An 18,638-nucleotide genomic window follows, 5' to 3' on the forward strand; every position below is an offset into this window, starting at 1 on the left:
TTTCTATCCACCTTATATTCCATTCATCCAATCCATACTTTTTTAACTTGCTGGAAAGAATACCGTGAGAGACTATATGAAAAGCTTTGCAAAAGTCAAGATATATCATGTCCACTGCTTTCTCCATATCCACAGAGCCAGTTATCTCATCATAGAAGGCAATCAGGTTGGTCAGGCATGACTTGCCCTTGGTGAATCCATGTTGACTGTTCCCGGTCACCTTCCTCTCCTCCAAGTGTTACAAAATGGATTCCTTGAGGACCTGTGTCATGATTTTTCCGGGGACTGAGGTGAGGCTGACCAGTCTGTAGTTCCCCAGATTCTCCTTCTTCCCCTTTTTAAAGATAGGCACTATATTTGCCTTTTTCCAGTCTTCCAGGACCTCCCACAATCCCCACGAGTTTTCAAAGATATGGCCAATGGCTCTGCAGTCACGTCAGCCAACTCCCTCAGCACCCTCAGATGCATTAGATCTGCCCCATGGACTTGTGGATGTCCGGCACCTGTTCTTTCACCACTGAGGGCTGCTCACCTCCTCCCCCTACTGTGCTGCCTAGTGCAGCAGTCTGGGAGCTGATCTTGTCTGTGAAGACCGAGGCAAAATAAGCATTGAGTACTTCAGCTTTTTCCACAACCTCTGTCACTAGGTTGCCTCCCCCATTCAGTAAGGGTCCCACACTTTCCCTAACCACCCTCTTGTTGCTAACATACCCGTAGAAGCCCTTCTTGTTACCCTTCACATCCCTTGCTAGCTGCAACTCCAATTGTGCTTTGGCCTTCTTGATTACACCCCTGCATGCTCAAGCAATATTTTTATACTCCTCCCTAGTCATTTGTCCAAGTTTCCACTTCTTGTAAGCTTCCTTTTTGTGTTTAAGCTCACCGAAGATGTCTCTGTTAAGCCAAGCTGGTCACCTGCCATATTTGCTATTCTTTCTGCACATCGGGATGGTTTGTTCCTGCGCCCTCAATAAGGCTTCTTCAAAATACAGCCAGGTCTCCTGGACTCCTTTCCCCTTCTTATTAGCCTCCCAGGGGATCCTGTGCATCAGTTCCCTGAGGGAGTCAAAGTCTGCTTTTCTGAAGTCCAGGGTCTGTATTCTGCTGCTCTCCTTTCTTCCTTGTGTCAGGATCCTGAACGTGATCATTTCATGGTTACTGATGCTCAGGTTGCCACCCACTTCTATTTCCCCTACCAATTCTTCCCTGTTTGTGACCAGCAGGTCAAAAGAAGCATGGCCCCTAGTTGGCTCCCCCAGCACTTGTGCCAGGAAGTTGTCCCCAACACTCTCCAGAAACTTCCTGGATTGTCTGTGCACTGCTGTATTGCTCTCCCAGCAGATGTCAGGGTGATTGAAATCCCCCATGAGAACCAGGGTCTGTGATCTGGTAACTTCTGTTAGCTGTCCAAAGAAAGCCTCATCTACCTCATCCTCCTGGTCTGGTGATTACATCCAAACTTCTAAACTCCTTAAAATAGAAGTTTCATTGTGGTAAATGTGCTGCACCTATAGGAAGAGAACACTTCATTCCTCTCTCTGCTGTAATCCCCAATTACCACTAAAGCTCTGTCCTCCACCAAAAAAACCTCATAGAAAGAGAGCCATAATTAAAAAGGATATTCTAATTTTTAAAAATTTGACCTTATAAATCTTGGTTCCCTCATTCCTTAATGATGTATGTACACCACTATAAATGGGAAATATACCATGCATACTCTTCTGCAAAAATACTCTGTGCAAAATCATACAAAACCAATTAGCTGTGTCTCTTGGCCTACAGCATAAGTATCAACACACACTGTAAATCTGCATGTTTCTCTCATCGTCTTCAACTTAAATCAATTGTTTCAGAGTAGTTAAGCAGCATATAAAATGTTGTTCCATTTTGTATAGGTCTGTCAGCATTTTCTAATAAGAGGGAAAGTATAAACTCTTCTTTTCCCCCCTGCAACCACAGATTCTGTGGGAGGCAACATTATGCTATTTAAAGCAACATCCCAATTTTTTCCTGATGCTGAAAAGACACAATGTTTCCATTAATAAAAGTTGATGTTACTGTATTTATGCTGTACTTTTTGCTACTGTGTCTTTAATTCCTCACAGAATTTGTGAAAATATCTTTGGTTGATATAGATTGAAATAACATTAACCTGCTTTCCACAGCTAAGGTCAATGGGGCTTTTGCATTCACTGAAGAGTCAAAACAAAACTTGTTAATTTAGAGTAGCTAGTATAAACACATAAAGTTATTATTAACTCTTGTGCTTCCAGGCACAAAGTGATAGAGAGCAAAGGTCAGGAAGAATTTTTCCCTCCCATGGTACTATGCAGGATTATACAATTGGTTGTACTGTTCTTAGTGCAGCTTACATATTAGAAATGTCATATAAAGTCTGTTTCCTTTCATAGTTTCCATCAGCATGCCAGTTGCTTCTCATGCGCTGATGAACTCTCCTTAAACAGCTTCACACCATAAAGCAAACCAAAATGATTGACCTTCTGCTGTCCTTGCATGTTTCAGTGTTTAAACTGCATGGATCCATTTGCATGGATCCACTCCTGGCAGTCGGAGTTATTCAACACAAACATAAATGTTTTTAATTTATTATTAAGAACATAACATAAGAACGGCCATACTGGGTCAGACCAAAGGTCCATCAAGCCCAGTATCCTGTCCTCTGACAGTGGCTAATGGCAGGTGCCCCAAAAGGAATAAACAGACAGGTTATCATCAAGTGATCCATGCAAATGGATCCATGCAGTTTAAACACTGAAACATGCAAGGATAGCAGAAGGTCAATCGTTTTGATTTGCTCTATGATGTGAAGTTGTTTAAGGAGTTCATCAGAATATGAGATGAGTTTCAATGCATAGTATGAGAAGCATATAAAATACAGCTTTTCTTAAACTGTTCTTGGGTTGCAAGGAATTTGCTTGATAGAAGACCAGCCTGATATTTGTCTTACTCAATTTGAATGGTGGATTGCTGCATGAGCAGTTGCTTTAATACAGTCAGGCAGCTCACAGAGCAAGGTGCTACTCAACCTGAGTAAGTATCAGAATCTGGCCCACAATTGTATAATGGAATATTGATTATCCATTTTGATGTAGTTAGAAATGGTGAGTTCAATAACCATATATTGTATCAGAAACTCCCTTTTAACAAACTTTTTTCTCTTGTTCTATTTAATGAGAAAATAAAGCTGAGCGACTTAGAGCTATCTAGAAAAGGGCAATGGTAAAATATGCATATTTCCTTGTTTCCAGTTACAGGCAGGATTTTTAATTACGGAAATACATATCAACTTTTAGCAATCAAATATAGATAATACACAACTCAACCAAATATAAAAAGCAAAATTAAACCTAGCCACAGTAATAACAATATCTAACCTATGATTCAATGTATAATTGAATATATTTCTGTATCTTCCCCAGCTTTCAACTGTTTAATCCGAGCACCTTTTTTCAAATCTTTCAAATGAAATGTTTATTAACATAGAAATCACCACACAAGAAATTGCTTGATAGAAATTTGCATAAATGAAAAGCACCTTTGTATTATAATTTACTCTACTAGAAAATTAATTTTTTCACATGTCTAACCCCCCTTCTCATACCTCCCTCCTCCCCCCCTCTCCTTTATTTGGAATCGCAGAGAATTCCAGTATATACACTTGGGGCAGCTGCATGGCCCAGCACATGCTGTTCTAGTTTCAAGTGCTTTAATTGCTCTCAAAAGAGCAATTAGCTATCTGCTCTGCCTGATAAACTAAATATATGTTTTTCTAACAATGATGTAATTGAAGCCATAATGTACAATTTGATGTAAAAATTTTAAAAAAAATGATGCCAAAACCTTCATGTTTGAGTAAAGAAACTTCAGTTTGCAAAACTTTAACTAAGTACCATAAAGAGTAGACTGCAAGGTGAAACATATTGATTTGAGATAGATAGATTACTGTGTTAGAGTTTTTAAACTGAATTAAATATAGTAGCAAACTACAAATGGTGCCAGGTTAAAATATTTTTATTATTTCTTTTCAGTTAGAAGAAATAAATGTGTCATCTGACCATAATGATGAATCTTGCTGTACTGCAACACACATAATCAAAAATGGATATCTGACAATGTACCTCTCAAATGTACCTCCTTTCAAGGGATATTGTTCGTTTTAACCCCAGCTATCTATGTTCCACATAAATTTGACATGCCTTCATTTTTATCGTTACAAATATTTACATCAGGAATAAAGACAGTACAGAAAGGGTTCTTTACACTAAACAATAAACTTCCCGTGCTTTTTAGTTTCCAGCATGAATAATTGTTTTGTCCCCTATTTCTGGGTCTTGGCCAAATGTTCCAGGCCAGATGCTCAGCCAGACTTACTTCACTGAAGTTGCATTATACTGAGGTCCTTTTGTGTTTTCTTTCTTATCTCAATACCTCTCACCTTGCTTATACTCAAATGTGGCACATATGTATGTTTGTATATTGGAGGAAAAGAAAGAATAGTGTGAGATACAAAGAAAGAGTAGAGGACCATATATATATGGTACAGTTTCAGTCCTCTACTCTTTCTTTGTATCTCACACTATTCTTTCTTTTCCTCCAATATACAAACATACAGAGTCCCTTTCAGTCTTCCAGGTAGAATGCCCATGGGGTGGTTTTACTGCTGCTGTTTCAATACACCTGTTTATCGACACTCTATTTTAATTTTTATGTTTTGTTTGAGCCATAAGCTCTGTTTGATCAACTAGAAATGAAACTTTTGCATTCCTCAGTTCATGTAACCTACAGGAGCTGTTGCAGTGAATGATGTGTTAAATTAAAATGACAAAATATACATCTCAAACCAAAATATCAAAACTGGCCTCTAAAATTGCACTCAGGCTATGCCTTATAGAAATTACTAGTGGTTTTGGAGGCCTAACCTGAGACTCCTTAAAAGCTCGTGATTTTCAGAAAGGGCTGATTTCTTAATGTAATGCCTCCAAGGACCACAAATGGATGGCATGATACTCACCCTGAGATGTGGCGAAAGATCTTGCAGTCAATCTACTCCCTGTGATCTCTCTGACAGCATTGAACAGGCTGAATGATGGATGGACTATTGGTCTCATCTTTCAAAGACATATTGCATTTAAAATATTTGGGATGAAATCCGTCCTCACTGAAATAAATAGGTAGTTGCAGTGGGGCTAGAATTTCACCCTTGATTAAGAAATAATTCATACAGACAACAGGGTATTTGGTGAAGCAGTTGACCATTCAGAGGACCATGCTGGGGGAATGGGGAAATGTTTTGAAACCAAAACACACAAATTACTTTGTGTAACATTAAAAACTTCATTTCTTAACAGTAATATACAATACACGGGGGGGGGGGGGGATTTTTCATCCATGCATAATTGTTCTCTGGTTAACACACAAAAAAAAGATCCTTTCCTATGGGATTTAGGTTTCAAGCATAGTATAAATCTAGATTATTGGATATCACAAGGATCAATTTCTGTGTTGGTTCTTTCTGTGAATGGAGGAGAACCAAGACTAGGCCAGGACCTACATGATCCTGGAGATCTACACACAGAAAAAATTCTTGTTCACCTTAAAGCACTTTATAGATGTGAGAATTGTGAAAGAGTGGGACCTAAACTAGATTTCAGTCCCATTGATCTTAAACAGTTACTCATTTTAAAATGACACTTCAAAAAACCAAGCCAAACCAAAACAAAAAAAGCCCCTGCCCTTTGAGTTGAAATAGTTGAATTACCTCTTCAGTAGGTAATGATGCTCTGACCGTTTAGCTTTTACTGTTCCATTCAGTCATTTGTCTGTCACATTAAAACTGATTAGTGTATTTATTAGCTATACTCTAAAGAAATTCTCTGTAATACCTTTGCTAGTAAGCCCTTCCTTACCATTAGTTAATGACGAACCTTTGTTCTTATTTCTGACTTTACTTCAAATAGTCTTATAGCATGAATCCTTTCAATTCCCATCAGATGCTGTATACTTCAATGACGTCCCCTCTAAATCTCCTCTCTTCCATTAATACAGACCTAGTTTCTCAAACCTTTTTGAAAAACTGAGATCATCAGGTCTCTGTATTATACAATACCGGTTGCCCTCTGCTGTAACTTCATTTCTACAACAGCCTTCATATAATAAGGTGACCCGAAATACCTATAGCATACCAAATGTGGCCTCATTAGTTTCTTTTATAATGCTCAAACACTGCTTTTTTTCTACTTGTACACAGATCTGTGAGTCAAATCAGCTGTTAGGTACGTGCACCACCAGCCCCTGAACTAGTGATTGTGAGAGCATAATTTGTCTCAGTATCTTCATTAAACACCTGGTGCTAGGAGGTTTTTGCTTTTTATAGAGAAGTATAGAAATTAGAATGAGAAAGGACTAGAGTATTCAGTCTTTCCCTTGCTGACGCAGCATTGGTCTTTACCATGATATAAGTGCAAAGTGTTGTTATGACTATTGTTGGATGTTGTTACAACTTCCAGTATATTGTATAGCCCGTTTCTAAGCATGCCAAAGGAAGAGGCTCCCACTCATTCCTTGGGAAATGTAAGAGAGCTCATGGCTAGCACTGTTTTAGATATGCTATGTAATTTTCACATTCTTTCACATTCAACCCATTACCTCTATTATATCCTGGTGTACTACCCTAAACAATACCTCTTCTTCCCCTCGGGTTTACAGTCTTCAAATGTACATAGGCTCCTATAATTTCTTCCTTTCATCACCGCTTAGCCAAGCTGTGCATATTTACTTCTTATAATCTGTCCTGCCAGCCTCTTAATCATCTTTGTTGCTCTTCTCTGCACTCCTTCCAATCAGTCAATATCTTTTCAGTAAGCAGGTTTCAGAGTAACAGCCGTGTTTGTCTGTATTCGCAAAAAGAAAAGGAGTACTTGTGGCACCTTAGAGACTAACCAATTTATTTGAGCATAAGCTTTCGTGAGCTACAGCTCACTTCATCGGATGCATACTGTGGAAACTGCAGAAGACTTTATATACACAGAGACCATGAAACAAGAGGAGGTATTGTTTCATGGTCTCTGTGTATATAAAGTCTTCTGCAGTTTCCACAGTATGCATCCGATGAAGTGAGCTGTAGCTCACGAAAGCTTATGCTCAAATAAATTGGTTAGTCTCTAAGGTGCCACAAGTACTCCTTTTCTTTTTTCAGTAAGCAGGTACCTTGAACTGAACAAAACTATTACGGGTGAGGTCACAGTAGACCATTGTAGAGAGGGATTATTACTTCTCTGCTCAGTGATGAGATCCTTCACAGCCCAAAAATGTACAGGCCTTGTTAGCTTTTTATATCTATTCTTATACTAGAGAATACTCTAGTTTAAACTCAGACCCACAAAATGCCAGACCCACTTGTACTCACATGGAATTTTGGTGAAGGGGTGTCAGAATCCAAACCTGGAGCTGGATCTGAACTTAGACACTAATTGTTATCTTCTATCATAGTATGTTCTATTCCGGTACTTACACTATGCCCATCACTGAGTACCTAGCATGTTTACTATGATATCTTAGTGCTTATGTAACTCATTTGTCAGTGTCTATTTGTGTCATCAAAAGGATATGAATCTGTTACAGCCCCTAGCTGGAGACCCTTGCTCTTCAGTATAAGTTGAAGGAGACCCAGGTTTTCAGCTCTTGAGGTCCTGGTTCAAACCTTGCTATGGTGGCCAAGATGATGGCCATCAAACCTATATGTGAACCAACCACTCAAACTTTCCAACAGGGTTATGAAATGTTTCAAATTTGGAAGGGATAAAAATCTTAATGAAATTCAAGATGCACTAAACTGTAGAGAGTTATGAACGGAAGAGAATGGAAAGAGAAAAAATGTAAAATTACTTACAGGGGTGAGAAATGTTGGTGGACAATGTTTCAGTGCAAGGACTTGCAGAATCCAGGCCAAAGTAAGGCCCAAGGTTGGCGTGCACTTTTGCACATATTTCTGTGGGTGATATTTTGAGCATTTAGATGGCTCAATACCTATTCACAATCACAAACATCCAATTTGCATAAGCCATTACTGTAACTGTATGTGCAAAAGTGCACACAGTATCTGACCTCACTTATGAGCATCTGGTTCAAATGTAGAACACGTGGCCTTAATGTGGCTGAAGTAAATTTCAACCAATGAAAATAAATTCCTCCTTATCTCTGCTACATCAAGCACACAGAACATGTAGGGATGCCATACAAACTTGGAAAACCATTTTATGATTGGGGAAGGATTGGACCTATGCAAACTAGTCATGTACTGCAGGTGTCCAACTGTAAAGTCCTTGCTTTCTTGAGGGTTTATCATCAATTAAGGCACTGTCACAACTAAGTACTCCTTTGAAGGCTCTCACATGGTGTGTTAAATTTTCCACATCTAGTAAATCACTAAGTAGCATATAATGTGAATTAGATGTCACATACTTCTAAATTACAAATCAGTGCTGAGCATGGGATCACGAGTGCCAGGGAGCGGGCAGTCACACTAAGACGTACTCACTCATTGTTTTTGGTTTTGTTTGTTTTGTTGCTCAGCTATGTTGATATTGTCAGAATTAAATAGCTTACAGGGTTTTTTTTCCAAAGCACTATCATTTGACATAATCAAAGATAAAGAGAAAAGATGTACACATATCCACTAAACTCTCTTTTTTTATTCAGAATATTATTTAAATATTACAAAACCATGAAATGCAAAGGCAGGGCCAGTGCAAAGAGCCATTTCTGTCAAAAAACACATGCCCAAGTCTCCCAGCCATCTTGACTATAGCTCTGCTAGCCAGCAGGTTTTCTTTAACAGGATTTGTGTGGCCATCAACTTTCCACTGCTTAAAAATGTACTCTGTCATGCCTCTGTAAAACACAATTTGAAGAACGGAGAGAGAATCAAATCAGTAAAAATGGAATGGAAATTAGCAGCATCAGAAACCACTACAGTAGATTTTTTAGAAGTCTTAGCAGAAACAATGGCAGGCATTAAATATAAAAGAGCAACATGGTTCCCCTGGGAGCAGTTTATTTGTATATGAAGAGAGTAGCAGCAACTCTTCAGCCAGAAACTAAGCTGCTAAGTTTCACCAGTACAAATCAAAGCAGTTTTTTTTAAGGATTTGCATAAAATAGTTAATAAAAACACAATTCAGTCTCGCTAACCTATAAAGAATAATAGGCCAAATTGTGTCGGATGTGCACTGATCAGGATAATGAGGATCCTAATGAGGATAAACCATCTGCTCTCCTCCAAGGCCGACCAGCTCTTCTGAATCTTGCAGAATGAAGATGGTGGCAGGATCCCATTTCCACCCTGCCCCCCATGTGGTGGCTAACATGTGAGGGGGCAGTTCAGATTAGGAAAGCAGTGAACACACTGGTGCCCTGTTTCTGACAAGAGGGCACAGGATAGGAGAGGGTCCTTGCACCCTCCCATGCCTTTGTGCAGCCATGCATGCACAAAACCAATCTGGCCTAAAGGATTCTGAGCCACATTTTTCAGAATGGGCATTATCCAAATCCCAGTGAAGTCAAGGGAAATGCTTTCCCTTGTCTTCAGTGAGCTTTGGATCTTCCCCATGTGAATTCATACAAGAGTATATGTATCTATCAAAGAAATATGTACTGGAAAGGCAAAAACAGAAGAGTTCATCTGTGAGTTGGATAGCATTAGTCACCAAAAGTCAACAACAACAAAAAATCCTGTGACGCATTTCCACCATAAATTCTAATACATGACGTATGGATAAGTAGTACTATGTTAATGGAGTTCTAGAATAAATGGTGTTACTGAATAGAGCTGGGTGAATAATTTGCAAGAAATAAGGGTAATTTCACTGAAAACGTTTTTTTTTCTTTTTTTTCTGAACTAACTGTAAACTCACCACAACTTTTATGAATGTGGTCAAAAAATGATTTTGTGTGAACAAATTCCAGTCCAAGGATTATTTAACGGTCAGTGTTTCCTTTTGATAGTTGTGATTCAATATCTGAGCACTCCGATTGGGCACAGAGAAGTGTTTCTTTCCCAAGACTAACCTTTTATAAAAAAAAGGTTTGGATTTACCCCAGTTGAATTTTGTTCAGTCACAAAATAAATGTGTTTTTGTAATGAAATGAATCTTGGGTCTGGGCCTAAACAAACCTTCACTTACACAAGCGCTGGCGAAGACTGAATACTAAAGGGCGTCAGCACAGTCAACATACAATTTTATTTATATATATGAAATAGTTGTGTCTAATTTTTGTTCACTGTTCACCCAGTTCTAATACTGACTGAATAGTAACTGTTCTTCCTGTGGTGTATTGGCATGGGAAGGCAGTATCTTCCAAAGAACTCACTTATGCCACTCTATTCATTAACTTCAAGGGGATTACCCCAGTAAACCCTTGATCTTCATAACGGCTACTTTTCCCATTGTTTCTGTGAATATCTAATCCTAGATATTCACAGGTCCTGAGAAGCTGATGTAAAATGGATAACACTTGATGAGTTTTATGCTTGCATAGGTTCAAGTCATGTTGGTTCCTATGTCTGTCTTTAGTTACAATTTTTGCAGAAAATAGTACCAGAAGGTTGTATAAGACTTTCTTCACTTTCTTAGAGAACAAATGCAGAAGTGTAAACTTGAAAATGGAGTCTTCGAGCTATCCCCCAGAGAGACTGTGGGCCACATAAAATACATAAATAGGGACCATAGAGCAAATCTTCACATTTTATTATTTTCTCCTCCCTACCTGCACCCTAACACCATATAGCTGTAATGTCACAGGATCAAAGCCACAGAGTATCTGAACAGGACTAGGTTCTCTCTTTAGAGAGATTGAGATAGATGTAATGTTCAATGACAATACACTTGTGGTCACCAAAATGTAAAAGGCTGGGAGGTTAATTTCGTTTTGTTCAATAAAATCTATATAATATCTAAATATAAACCAAATGTTTGTTGCTGGAAAGAGTCAATTGACAGAAATCAGTAGCGGTAGCTAACCCGAAAACATTGATAGTGCCACAGTTTCTTAAACAAAAAAAAAACCCCTTATCGCTGATGCCTCTCTCTTTCTGTTGTCGATTTTTTCTTTACTGAACATAACCATCTGTAGTAGCCTGTGGGGTACAATCTGACTGCAATAACTTCCCCTGTTGTAATATTACAGATTGGTTATGGTCTAATTCAGGTGCCTAAGGAAACTGAGGATGAGTCAGTTTCCCCACCTCACCATAAAAAGAACAGGAGTACTTGTGGCACCTTAGAGACTAACAAATTTATTTGAGCATAAGCTTTCGTGAGCTACTGCTCACTTCATCAGATGCATGCAGTGGAAAATACAGTGGGGAGATTTATATACATAGAGAACATGAAACAATGGGTGTTACAATACACACTGTAATGAGAGTGATCACTTAAGGTGAGCTATTACCAGCAGGAGAGCAGGGGCGGGGGGGAACGACCTTTTGTAGTGATAATCAAGATGGGCCATTTCCAGCACTTTACAAGAACAGTAGGAGGGGAAATAAACAAGGGGAAATAGTTTTATTTTGTGTAATGACACATCCACTCCCAGTCTTTATTCAAGCCTAAGTTAATTGTATCCAGTTTGCAAATTAATTCCAATTCAGCAGTCTCTCGTTGGAGTCTGGTTTTGAAGTTTTTTTGTTGAAGAATTGCCACTTTTAGGTCTGTAATCGAGTGACCAAAGAGATTGAAGTGTTCTCCGACTGGTTTTTGAATGTTATAATTCTTGACATCTGACTTGTGTCCATTTATTCTTTTACTTAGAGACTGTCCAGTTTGGCCAATGTACATGGCAGAGGGGCATTGCTGGCACATGATGGCAGATATCGCATTGGTAGATGCGCAAGTGAATGAGCCTCTGATAGCGTGGGTGATGTGATTAGGCCCTATGATGGTGACCCCTGAATAGATATGTGGACACAGTTGGCAACAGGCTTTGTTGCAAGGATAGGTTCCTGGGTTAGTGGTTCTGTTGTGTGGTTTGTGGTTGCTGGTGCATATTTGCTTCAGGTTGGGGGGCTGTCTGTAAGCAAGGACTGGCTTGTCTCCCAAGATCTGTGAGAGTGATGGGTCGTCCTTCAGGATAGGTTGTAGATCCTTGATGATGCATTGGAGAGGTTTTAGTTGGGGGCTGAAGGTGATGGCTAGTGGCGTTCTGTTATTTTCTTTTTTGGGCCTGTCCTGTAGGAGGTAACTTCTGGGTACTCTTCTGAGTCTGTCAATCTGTTTCTCCACTTCAGCAGGTGGGTATTGTAGTTGTAAGAATGCTTGATAGAGATCTTGTAGGTGTTTGTCTCTGTCTGAGGGGTTGGAGCAAATGTGGTTGTATCGTAGAGCTTGGCTGTAGAAGTTTCCTGGGTCTTCCAGACAGAACAATCGATATGCAGCTTCCTTCAACACCAAGGCCACTTCCCCAAACTGAGGGATTTTTAGAGAAACTAAATGTAGTGAGAGGTATTGCTTGCATTTATTCTTTTTCTCTGTTTTTATAATAAATTATAACAATATTTAATGTAATTGCAGAAAACAGAAAAAAATGCCATCCAAATACTAGTACGGAGCATCTGTTCAGGGAGATGGGGTCACTTTCCTTTTGGCACTCTAAGAACATAAGAATGGCCACAGTGGGTCAGACCAAAGTCCATCCAGCCCAGTATCCTGTCTACCTACAGTGGTCAATGCCTGGTGCCCCAGAGGGAGTGAACCTAACAGGTAATGATCAAGTGATCTCTCTCCTGCCATCCATCTCCACCCTCTGACAAACAGAGACTAGGGACACCATTCCTTACCCATCCTGGCTAACAGCCATTAATGGACTTAACCTCCATGAATGTATCCAGTTCTCTTTTAAACCCTGTTATAGTCCTAGCCTTCACAACCTCCTCAGGCAAGGAGTTCCACAGGTTGACTGTGCGCTGAGTGAAGAAGAACTTCCTTTTATTTCTTTTAAACTTGCTACCCATTAATTTCATTTGGTGCCCCCTAGTTCTTATATTATGGGAACAAGTAAATCACTTTCACTTTCTCCATACCACTCATGATTTTATATACCTCTATCATATCCCCCCTTAGTCTCCTCTTTTCCAAGCTGAAAAGTCCTAGCCTCTTTAATCTCTCCTCATATGGGACCCGTTCCAAACCCCTAATCATTTTAGTTGCCCTTTTCTGAACCTTTTCTAATGCCAATATATCTTTTTTAAGATGAGGGGACCACATCTGTACGCAGTATTCAAGATGTGGGGGTACCATGGATTTATATAAGGGCAATAAGATATTCTCTGTCTTATTCTCTATTCCTTTTTGAATGATCCCTAAATCATTAAAAAAGGCTTCCCCAAGTCTAGCTACAATCAGGGATAGGCCTGAGCCACAAAAATTGGCTCTGGAAAAGAACTTCCCTGAAATTGAGTGCTTGCTTTTCAGATCTTGGGTGTTTACTTACTGTTCACAGCTGAGGGATTGGTTAAATCCATTTAGAATCACAACGCACTTCTGCTTAAGTATCCATCAGAACAGATGATTCTGTGATCACAAATTCACTATTTTTGTTTTTTGAAATACTCTAGATATTTCGCTTGGTTAGGCTTTGAAAGATGAAGATGGCAAATCAGGAGTATTCTGTATATCAGATATGCTGCTGTATGTGAAATCCTTTGCTTTTCACAGAGTACATTTCCAGTCCTGATTACAGTTTTCTTTAGAATAAGTGAAAATGGCTCTATTCACTCCAATGGAACAAAGTTGTTTTTTTCTCCAATTACATTCCCTTCTAAGAAAAAGTCTGTCTCAGTTTCACTGGGTATCAAAATTTCTATCAGGACATAAAACAGTATGTAATTATTTTTTCATTTACAGATAAGCCTTTGCCAGACACGCCTGAAGGCAAAGTTAGATTCAGCTGCTAGAAGATTTTTAAGGACATGAAATCTGTAAACAATTTATATAAGTGCAAATTATTATTTAAATAGATCAGGGCATGTTAAAAGATTTTTCTTTTAGTCGAAAGAATGAAACAAGTAAATTAAACACTAAACAGAGGAATTGTGTGCATGTTTTATTTGTTACAGACAAAGCTGGACAGATATTTAATAGAACTTCTTCTTTGACTTTATTTTTCTCTTAGGAACACTTTCAGAATGAAGAGAATATGTCCTACACCTTCAACAGGTGTAATTCAGCATTACTTTGAAGTCAAAGGAGCTACACTGATTTAGCATGGTGGAGGATGTGGCCCTATACAAACAAGGAAAGGCCAAGAAAGAATGGTAGGGTAAGAAAAAATGACTTTCAGAGTTGCCAATGAATAAAAAGTATCTAGAGTGGAAACTTTTGTAGCCTTTTAATATTAAAATTAAATTGAAACAATATAGAGGCACTGAGCTAAATTCTGTTGCTGTAAAGGGTTACAGCTCCATTGCCGTGAATGGGCCTGTCCCCACACTGGCAAATAATTTGTAAGCTTAAGACGTATTCTGTAAGCTTTGGCAGGTCAGATAAATTTCAAATTCCCCAAGGAGGTTAATAATTTAGATCTCTAGGTAGGATATTTAAAGAGTTCATGGTTTAGTCTTTTCAGTTCTCAGGAGAAGAAATACACTAGATGAAATCAGTGCTCAGAAATATTTAATTGGTGCTAACATGTGAAGCTCCAAATCACCTAATATAAAGATAATGCGTTTCACACAGGCAGATATCTTCAGTGACACATCACTGGCCTTACCCAATCTATAAAGGCATCTTAAACTGCTCTGTTCAGGACGGTTAATGCAAGGGTCCAGATTTGCAATCTATTTATCTTGTTCAGTTTCATTTACCCAATGATGCTAGTTAAGAAATAGAAATCCAAGCCAAAGAAGTACAATCCAAAGGGGGAAGAGCCATGCATTTTTCATCACTTGGGGCTAAATTCTGCCGTTTAATCCCAGCACTGCACAGAAGGTGAGGTGGAACTTCACCTCACTGGGAGGAGCTCGGGAAGACACTGTGCCCCACAAGCCCTCCCTGAGCCCCCAAGTGCATGGGGATCCTAGAGGATAGTGCAGCCTGCTCCCCGTAATGTGCTCAGCATGTGGAGCAGGCTGGTGTGCAGAGGTAAGGACCATGGCTCTGCCTTGTTGTGCACCCCCAGGGCAAAACAGAGGGACATGTCCTCTTTTTGATTTAATTGATTAAAGGACTGCAAAGATCTCTAGACCTTGTGCGGATGATCAAGGGCAGAGGGAGGGATGTGGATGGCTCCTTGTGCCCTTCTACTCACCCAATGCAACTGCATATAGGCCAATAATGACATGATCCCTTAGTATCTGAAGTTTATACGCTCTTCTCCATATGCATATGTAATTTCCATTGATATTAGTATAGTCAGTTACATGCACGTCTCAAGACAATAATAGACCCCGCCTGTGGACAGCGCACTTCCTGCGGCCATCACCGCAGCTTTCTTAACCTCCTTTGAGGCTGACATCAGTGTGCTCAGAGCCTTTTGTCCTGCGAAATTTTGTAAAGCAGCACAAATAATGACCTCTTCTTTCATCTGCCCCTACACTTTGTCATGCTTGATCTTGAACTAGGATCCAGTTAAATTATCCAAAAGCAAAGGTTTTGCTTGGAACACTCAAATGTTCAAAGCCTTAAAATCTTCTATTTATTTATTTTTAAATCAGCTACAGTAAAAGCAGGTTTATCAAATGTTCTTAATGAAAACCAGAAAGAGTTAAAGCATCAAAATTATTGACTTAAGATTGAGTTGTATTAATCATTGTCCTATATGTGACTGTTGCAGTTCGATATTTTGCAATAATAATAAAGTGCTGTAACAAAACTGTCAAGACAATATTATATCTGTGCTACCTTATCTTGTCTGACACTTAAAGTTTTAACTACAGTCATATAACCATGAGGAAAATATAATAAACATCTAAAAGAACGGAGTCTTGTCTAGAGACATAACTATTCAAAATGCAGCACAAGCAAGCTACCTCCTGTGGATTATGAGAATATACACTTCCGAATTTTAGCATATTTGTTTATTAGTTAAATCCAAATGAATTGTACCAGTTGTGCCAACAAACCTGCATATTAAAAAAAAATTGAGCAATATATTAATTTGGTAAAATTTCTTAGCCTTAAAATGCATGCCTGGTAATTAACACTAATCAGGTAATTTAAAATGGAAACATCTGGTTATATTACAATTCTAAAATATTTGAGGCTGACACTAAGTTCACACAAAGTCACACTGATGATTCTTAGCAATTAACCAATTTCAGCTTTCGCAAACATTACTTCTTAACATTTCAGCTGAGCTGTGTCCTGTTTGCCTCAATTGACTCTGAATGAATTGGCTTCTGCAATTAGCAGGTCCCCTAAATCCACAAATACCCCCAACTAAACAGTGTGTGGTGGATTTCATGATGGAACTTACTAACTAGAGAGAGGGGATATATCAATGGATATATCAAAGGAACGTATTTGGTGCCCCCTGTAACCTTTAAGTGAGTTGGTCTCTGTCCCACAAGCTGAAAGTGCTGCCGTCACTTCTGCTCCAGGACCCGCGTCACTCCAAGGACCGCAATGAGCTCTTCCGGACACAGCCCTCCGGCTGTGCCACACTCTGTGTGCCCCGCTTCTGGGGAACAGTATCACAGTCCCTCCGTCCAACCACTTCCTCCAGGGCAAGTGGGGATGGGAGGGGACCAGGTCTACCCACTACCCCAGGTCCGAGCCCAGGGACCCTGTAGATGGCTACCACTTGCTGCATCCCCTCCAACTCAATTCGTTTCCCTGGGCCACTTTTCCATGGCTCCCAGGACCTTCTTCACCCTTACCTCAGGACTTCAGCCTGCCAGTCTTAGCAGCTAGCCTGAAGTTCTCTCTAGCTTCCCCAGTCCCTGCTGGCAGCACTGCTCTGTCCAGAGTCCTGGCACTCCTTCCTCCTGCTAGGAGCCTGGATTTCTCTCCTGAAGCTCCAGGCAGCTACTGAAGCTGCCCTTCTTATATGGGTCAGCCCAGCCCTGATTGGCTGCTCCTCGCAGCCCCTCTCTGATTAGCTGCCTCCTGCACATCCTCTCTAGGGCTCTATTAACCTTTTATGGGCCAGTGTGCTGCAGATGCCCCATCACAGCCTCATATATCTTGTCAGTGGGGACTGACCTCTCCTTTTCCTGGCCCCCTTTTAGGGAACTGAGTCAGAGGGTTTGGGTCTCCTATGTCTGGCACGGTGAAGAGGTGACTCCCCCCTCCCTCCACTATCCAATTTGTTGCTGGATACTCTCAGATATAATTGAATCAAGTTGCGGCCTAATTAACCACATCCACGGCTTCCTGTCTTTCTTGTGGCATGGATGGACAATGAGTACTAGTCAGTTTCCAAGGAAGAGTTAGTTGAAACATCCCAATAGACATAAGGTATTCTCATCCATTTTACTGATGATACCTGTTTTATGTAATGCAAGACATGATATCAAATTGAAAAATATAGTAAGAGAAAGAGCTTTCTCTTTAGATTTTGTTAAATGTCTATTAGAACTGAAGTCACAATCAAAGTGAGAACACAGGGTCTGATTTTTTTTAAGACACTAAGGGTACATCTACACAGCAATTAAACACCCATGGCTGGCCCAGGCCAAATGACACAGGCTTGTGCAGTCAGACTGTGGGGCTGTAAAATTGCTGTGTAGATATTCAGGCTCAGGCTGGAGCCCAAATTTTGGGACCCCGTGAGCAGGGGAGCATCCCAAAGCCTGGGCTCCAGCTCAAGCCTGAAGGTCTACACAGCAATTTTTAGCCCCAGAGCCCAAGTCCCACAAGCCCAAGTCAGCTGATATGGATCAGCCATGGCTGTGCTGTGGATGTAGACATACCCTAAGGTATACCTGCACTGCAGGAAAACAACCCTGTCAGAAGATTCAAGCTGCAGAGCTATACAATTGCAATGTAGATATTTGGGCTATACCCCAGGCTCTGGGACACTGCGAGGAGGGAGGGTCCCAGAGGTTGGGCTCCAGCCCAAGCCAGAATATCTACATTTCAATTTAATAGCTCCACAATCCAAGCCCCCAAAGCCTGAGTCAGCTGACACAGACCAGCCATGGGTGTTTAGTAAGTCATACCCTTACTAACAAGTGTGAAGCAGTCGGACTACTAATGGTCGTAGGCGCATGATAGTATTACTTCTGAGTATCCGGTGGAGATAGAAGTGACAGCTTTATGGAGTGATAGGCTGTGATATCGATAGCATTGTAGGCAGTATGAAGTAGAAAGCAATGCACACATCTCCCACTTACCTTATTTCCATTGTTGTAAGGCTGCACTTCCTGCCATTACCTTAACTTCCATTAAATGTAGTTTTTGTTGGTTGAAAAATATATGAAGGTGAAGTTGAAACACAATCTTCAAACCAGGAATTTATAAATACTGTACTAATGTTCTGTCATGAAGTGGAATTAGCCAGAAGATAATTGAGCTCTGCTGCATCAATACAGAAAATCCATAAATAAACTGCTAAAATTATATACAAGACAAAGGAGTAACACCACACAGCAGTGATGTTCTTCCAGTAGTTTAGCCAGAGCA

The 18,638-nt window shown here is 40.0% G+C and overlaps 1 long non-coding RNA gene across 1 annotated transcript in view; it reads left to right on the forward strand.

The window, feature by feature from the left end:
* The window catches only part of LOC141981459 (uncharacterized), a 209,503-nt gene extending 195,180 nt beyond the window's left edge, over positions 1-14,323 (forward strand). Inside the window, exons 6-7 of the long non-coding RNA XR_012637784.1 lie at positions 12,588-12,776; positions 14,188-14,323. This is a non-coding gene — a long non-coding RNA (uncharacterized LOC141981459). The remainder of the gene's footprint in view (positions 1-12,587; positions 12,777-14,187) is intronic.
* The last annotated feature ends 4,315 nt before the right edge of the window (positions 14,324-18,638 follow it).

Source organism: Natator depressus, chromosome 2 (genome assembly GCF_965152275.1).
Source record: "Natator depressus isolate rNatDep1 chromosome 2, rNatDep2.hap1, whole genome shotgun sequence".
Taxonomy (NCBI): Eukaryota; Metazoa; Chordata; order Testudines; family Cheloniidae; genus Natator; species Natator depressus.